Here is a 6,000-nt window from a genome sequence, read left to right on the forward strand (position 1 = left end):
ACGCCAAAAAAGGGGGAAAGTGGGTGGGCAATTTAGACCTTGAAGTGCCGTTCCTTCCTCTCCATGAATGAATGGAGAAAACCTTCTTTATCAAATCGACGGCCCATGATGATTATCTCCTTTATTCGAACGGAAACTTGAAAAAGGATTAAAAAGGATTCCAGTGGAGTGGTGGAGCATGTGGTTTAATTCGATACAAATCGAAACATCTTATGGAAGCTCGACAAGTTAACATGCCACTAAATCTCAGTCATAAAAGCATACCTCTCTACTTTTTTTCCCAAGTCATATCTCGAGGAGGCAGAGAATTCCCAATATTATACCTAATTATTTTCGGCCCATAAGGATTAAAAATGGGAAAAAGATAAATCGTTGGGTTGGGTCAGGGACATATATTCCCTTCAGAAATTATATGAAAAAGAATTAGAAGAAAGAAAAAGAAAAAAAAAAAAAGAGCCCACAAGTTTTTGGCATGAAAGTTGAGATGTGGTTGGCGTTGGTCGCAAGCCCAAGGAACGGAGGTGCGTCCGTCAATTACGTCCACAGAGCCGAAAGCGGTATATGCCGCTGGTTTCTTCTTATGCCGATCCGCGCTCGCTCGTGCAGGCACCCACCGACCACCGTCGATTCCTCACGTCCTCATCAAAGAATTCCCCCCCATTTTGACTCTTAGTTTTTTTTTTTTTTTTTTCAGTACTTTGACTCTTAGTTGATCTGTCGAGAATACTGCATTTACTGATTGATCAACGTTAGGGACACTCAAAACCAATCCCCAAATCTAGTTCGAAACCAGTCCTTCCGGTCCGGTCTGGTCCGGTCACCAGTCGAACATCTTTCGCCCGTCACAACAGCATTTCTTCTTTCATCTCCGGCTCCTTTAACAGCAATCTTTTCTGGAAGCGAGTGTGCTCTTTAGTTTACTCGACTCTTTCCCCATCTTGTCTCGTTTTTGTTCAGTTGTTTTATTTCCTACAGCAATATTAATTTCCTCGACCCTTTGCCGGCCCTCTGAAGATGTGGCCGTGCTTGAGTGTGTCATGTCATCGGGGAACAAAACGGGCCGGGACCGTCCGTCCTTCGCACGCCAACCCACCGTCCGATGTGCCTTTTCCAACTCCTCTTCTAATAATAGAGCCAAACAGGATAATAGAGCTAAAAACAATCGATGATGTTCTTTTGCTCTTAACAAATTAAGGAAATTTTGTTTTTCATTTTGAAAATAATCACTGGGGTAATTACTTGCTTAGACGTGTTTTAATTAAGATGGAGTAAACGAATGTCAAGTTTAATTCTTTGAGAAATTAATATACCTCGTCATATATTATGGCGTTTCTATTTAAGCATCTTATTTTGTGTATGACAATTCCTCAATATCTAATCATCCTTAGTAATTTGTCTTTTTTTTTTAACCCAAACTCCAATAGGATCGGTTCATTCAATATAATACCTAGAATATTTCGGAACTTTTATGTTCTTAAAATTGAACCGTGCGATTTCGATAGGATTATCAATTGATGATAGATCCAATATAATAGAGAAATGATCTGACGATAGTATTTGATATATTGTTAGAATAACAATATGTTCAAAATAATAAAAAAATTAAATAATAAATTATTATGGGTCGACTCCTTCAAGAATTTGTGATTAACATAATAGCAAAAAAACCGAAATGTTAACAAAGTCCAACACAAAAATATGGATGGAAGGATGTAATAAGTCACAAAGCAATATAAGGGCCAAGATGAATCCACTTAAATGCCTCCTTACTATAAAAAAAGATCGCTCAATAAAGGAAAATTGCAAATAAAAAGCCTAAAAAATCCACATTTTCTTAAATAAGGACCTAAAGTGATAATATCAATGTTAAATAATGGTACTTTCAAATAAAGGTCTTATCTCACGGGTTACTAGCCAACACTAAATATTCCACTTCAATCAATTACGTCTTTGTATAGATACAATATTAATTTTAAGCTATTTCATATTCTTTTTTCTCTTTTCTCTTTTTTTTTTTCTTTTCGGTGAGGTCAAAAAAAGAAAAAAAATTAGAAAAAGTCAGAGGAAGAAAATACTCTTGACCAACTAGAAAGTTGGGCTTTTATTTGAAATAAATATAATCAATTTCATATCCTTATTTGAGAAAATGTTAGTACTTCAGGTCTCTATCTAAAATAAGATTCATTTTGGATATTTATTTGAAAAAATGAATGCATTTCAAATCCTTATTTGGATATTTAGTTGGCTCACCTTGAGAGAGATAAATAGCTTCTTGAGTTGGCTCACCTTAAGAGAGATAAGTACCTCCGAAGTTCTCTCACACTACAAAAACATAGCCATTTGTCAACTAAATGAATTCAAATACAACAAATTAAATACATGAGGTCTACAATTTGAAGAAGAATAAAATTCTGTTGAAATTGCTAGAAGAATTTGGTTCGGTCAATTGTTCTTAAAATGGCATTTGAGCTATTAGACTCTAGGGAGCCATTTACAAATGTGAAGTACCAATAAGTTTTTGCATGAATTATAATTCCTTTAATAGGTTTATTCTTCATCTTTCATAATATAGTTAAAAAATTGCGTATAGTTTTATCTTACTTGTTCTGACCAGTGAAGAGTTCAAGTAATTTTAACTTAGATTTTTAATTTTTTTTACGGCATCAATAGTTATAATTTACAAATGAGGAAAATGTTTTTGTGAGGAGTACTCATAGCGTCCAAAAAGGCATAAACAGCTCATTATGGCATCATCCTCTAGTATTCATTTTCTTCTGTCTTATTTGTCCTCTTAGTCTTAATTTGCCAAAATCAAAAGAAACAACTCCTCCGCTCACTACTTGACACTCGCCTCACGGGTCACTCACGTCGCTCACCGCTCAATACTCGCTTAGCTTGCTACTTCCTACTCAACATTCGATGATGCTCACCCCACTTGACCCTCACTGCTTGTCTTTCTTAGCTGACCTCACTCATCATCACACCTATTGGGTTGGTATGATCCTCGTTTTCCCTTTTAAGAAGTACAAAAAATGAAATAAAAATTTATTAATTGATCCTGGATTGACCTTAAAAGCGAACTGACCCACCCATTGGGTCAATTCGATCATTAATCGCTTTTTTAAGAAGTACAAAAAACGAAATAAAAAATTATTGGTTGGTTTTTGGTTGACCCTGAAATCGGACTGAACTCATTGTATCAGTTTAGTCCTCAATCGTTTGTTTAAGGAATACAAAAAATGAAATAAAAAATTATCGATTAGTTTTGGGTTGACCCTGGAACTAGACCGAACCCATTGGATCAGTCAGTCCTCGGTTCCAAGTTCAATAGGGTTGGTCCTTAATCCCAAAAATTGAGGTCTAATACTGTGCGGGTTGGTCCTAGGGTTAGGGGGCGGACCGGCTCAACCCGAACCATGCTCACCCCTAGTTTCTCAGATCTATCTTGTTTGCTTTGCTTTGAAACCGACTTTAAAACTTACCTTGTTTTTCCTGTTTGATTTTACAATAGAGCATGTTTTTCTTTTGTTCCTTTTTCTGATTCTTTTTTTTTTAACAAAATAATTTGGAGTAAAAAGTGAACGAGGATGAGTAAGCAAAAGTGAGTTAGAAACAAGTAAGGGCCACGAGGCTTGAACAAGTGAGCGAGGATGAGAGTGAGTTGTGAGCGAAAAAGAAAATCGTGAAATGTTTGAGTGAGATTGGAGAAAACAGAGAAAAAGAAAGAGATAGAAAAAAAGATGTTAGAAAAAAAAATTATGTTTTTTAGGGTTTATGAAACTAGTTACAAATTCGATTCGGTTTCCTAATGATTTTTCACTCAAAATAATCAATCAAACTAGTTCTCACCATATTCCAAAAATTTGGAATCGGACTAATTTTGAGGGATGCCATACTTTCGCACTAAGTCTACAAATTGGGCTAATAATTCACAATGATAATCCGCATCTAGGATTCTGTCATGATATGGAAATTCTCCCATTTTCTGCACTAAATAATCAATTTCAAATTAAAAATGTGCTGAAAAATACAATGGCTCGCATACTAGAAAAACAAAAATATCAACATGTGATTGCAAATATTTTAAATGAGTTCACCATGATAAATCTTACTGTTTGAGCCCCTTATTTATCAGCTTAGAGAGCTTTTTCTTCTCCCAGGTTGGCATGGTCATCACTCTTCTTTCCGTAATAATCTATGGCGGTAATGGAGAAGTTAAGGAGCAAGAAGTAAATTGAGAAAAGAGGAAAGGACAAATAAGGCAATACCAACTCATCCATATTGCCCAATAGAATGTGGGAACCATACTTTTCAACCTCTTTTATGGTGACACAAAATTCTCTTTCGTAATATGTATGGACAATCTCTCGATGTGTGGACAGCTCTATAAATACTGCTTGCACTCAAAAGCATTAAAAAATGTAAAGAAATATATAAACAAATGAAAATACAACAGTGGAGGGTGGAGCATTCGACGAGAGGAGAGAGGTGAGTGAGAAAACTTTGAGAGAGAGAGAATAGGGGGCTGACGTCGAGTGGAGATAGACCCATCAAATTGATGGATTGGATCGGATTTGGGTTGGGTAAAAAATTAGTCGATCTATATATTTAACTGTTTTATTTATATAATATAAATTAAGTGACTCATACCCGACCCGATTCGTATTCGACCCATACTTATCCTGACCCGTATTACTAAAACTTATTAATATTCTAATAAAACTCACTTCCACCGTGTAGATGAGAGAAAGAAAGCATTTGATAAAAGAGCGAGACGAGACATCTACAGAAAAAGAAAAATCTCTCCAGAAGAAACCATTAGCGCACACTCCTTCACCACCCTTCGCTCTCTCTGTTGGTGGTTGCCGTTCTCGACCTCGGTGGGGACGGTTCAAGCCAGGCCGACTTGAGAAGACACGGCCAGAACATCTCGCCGTTCGGAGGTGAAGAGCCTAGTGATTTCCTTTAGAGTTTCCGAGCTCCATCGGTGCCGATTTCAGCAACTCCATTTCACCAAAGGAACAAGGTATGTAAACTCTCTCTGTGGCACGCCCTATATATGACTTGTTTTAACCGAGAATGAGCCACGAAATTTGAATGACGAAATCGCGAGGAAGCTTGGGTAAAATAGTGCATCGCTGAATAGTCTGATCTTGATGCATGTACATCGTTTTTTCAGATGGAAAGTCATGCCAAAATTGAATTGGAAGCTTGTTCTCGTTGCTGCATATCACCATTTTGATAAAATGCCTAAAAGAAAATGTGAATTCACCGACTGAATCCATAATATATTCCCCGTGGTCGATAAAGGTAATAGATATAACATTACAATTACTAAATTTCCTGACTAACCGACGAGTGCATTATATGGCGCCAATCAATAAAATGAAAACAAAACAAAACGATATATCCTCGGAGAGTGTGGGGCTTGCCACTTCCCACGGATGAAAGTGTCACTTTGACTCGCCAATATTTGGGCCCAACTTAACAATCAATTGCGCTTCACGGCCCAATATGGTAGCCACTTTGGAAGGCTGTCGTTTTTTCGCTTTTTTTTAAAACACATTTGTTTTCAAACAAAATTTGGCCGATGTTTTTCTTCTTCTTTTTTCCCAACTTAACAATCAATTGCGCTTCACGAGGCCAATAGCTCGGTAGCCACTTTCAAGGCGAGGTCGCCGGCCAAAAGAAGAAAAAAGAAAAAAAGGAAAAAGAAAAAATAAAAAAGGAAAAATAAATAAGAAAGAAAATAGAAAAAATAAAATAAAAATATTAAAAAATAAAAGAAATAAAAATTTTCGACTTTACATTTTTTAGAAAACTAGGGCAAAAGGCCAAAAATGTTCAAAAAAAAAAGAAGAAAATGGTTAATACCACGAAAAATCTCAAATTCCCAAATTAAAAATTTGTCATAAATTTACCCAAAATTAATATTTTAACCACAAAAAACTTTGGATATACTTTTGACAAGTTTATCCCAAATTAATATATTTGTGATAA

This window comes from Eucalyptus grandis, chromosome 11 (assembly GCF_016545825.1).
Source record: "Eucalyptus grandis isolate ANBG69807.140 chromosome 11, ASM1654582v1, whole genome shotgun sequence".
In the NCBI taxonomy this organism is placed as follows: Eukaryota; Viridiplantae; Streptophyta; class Magnoliopsida; order Myrtales; family Myrtaceae; genus Eucalyptus; species Eucalyptus grandis.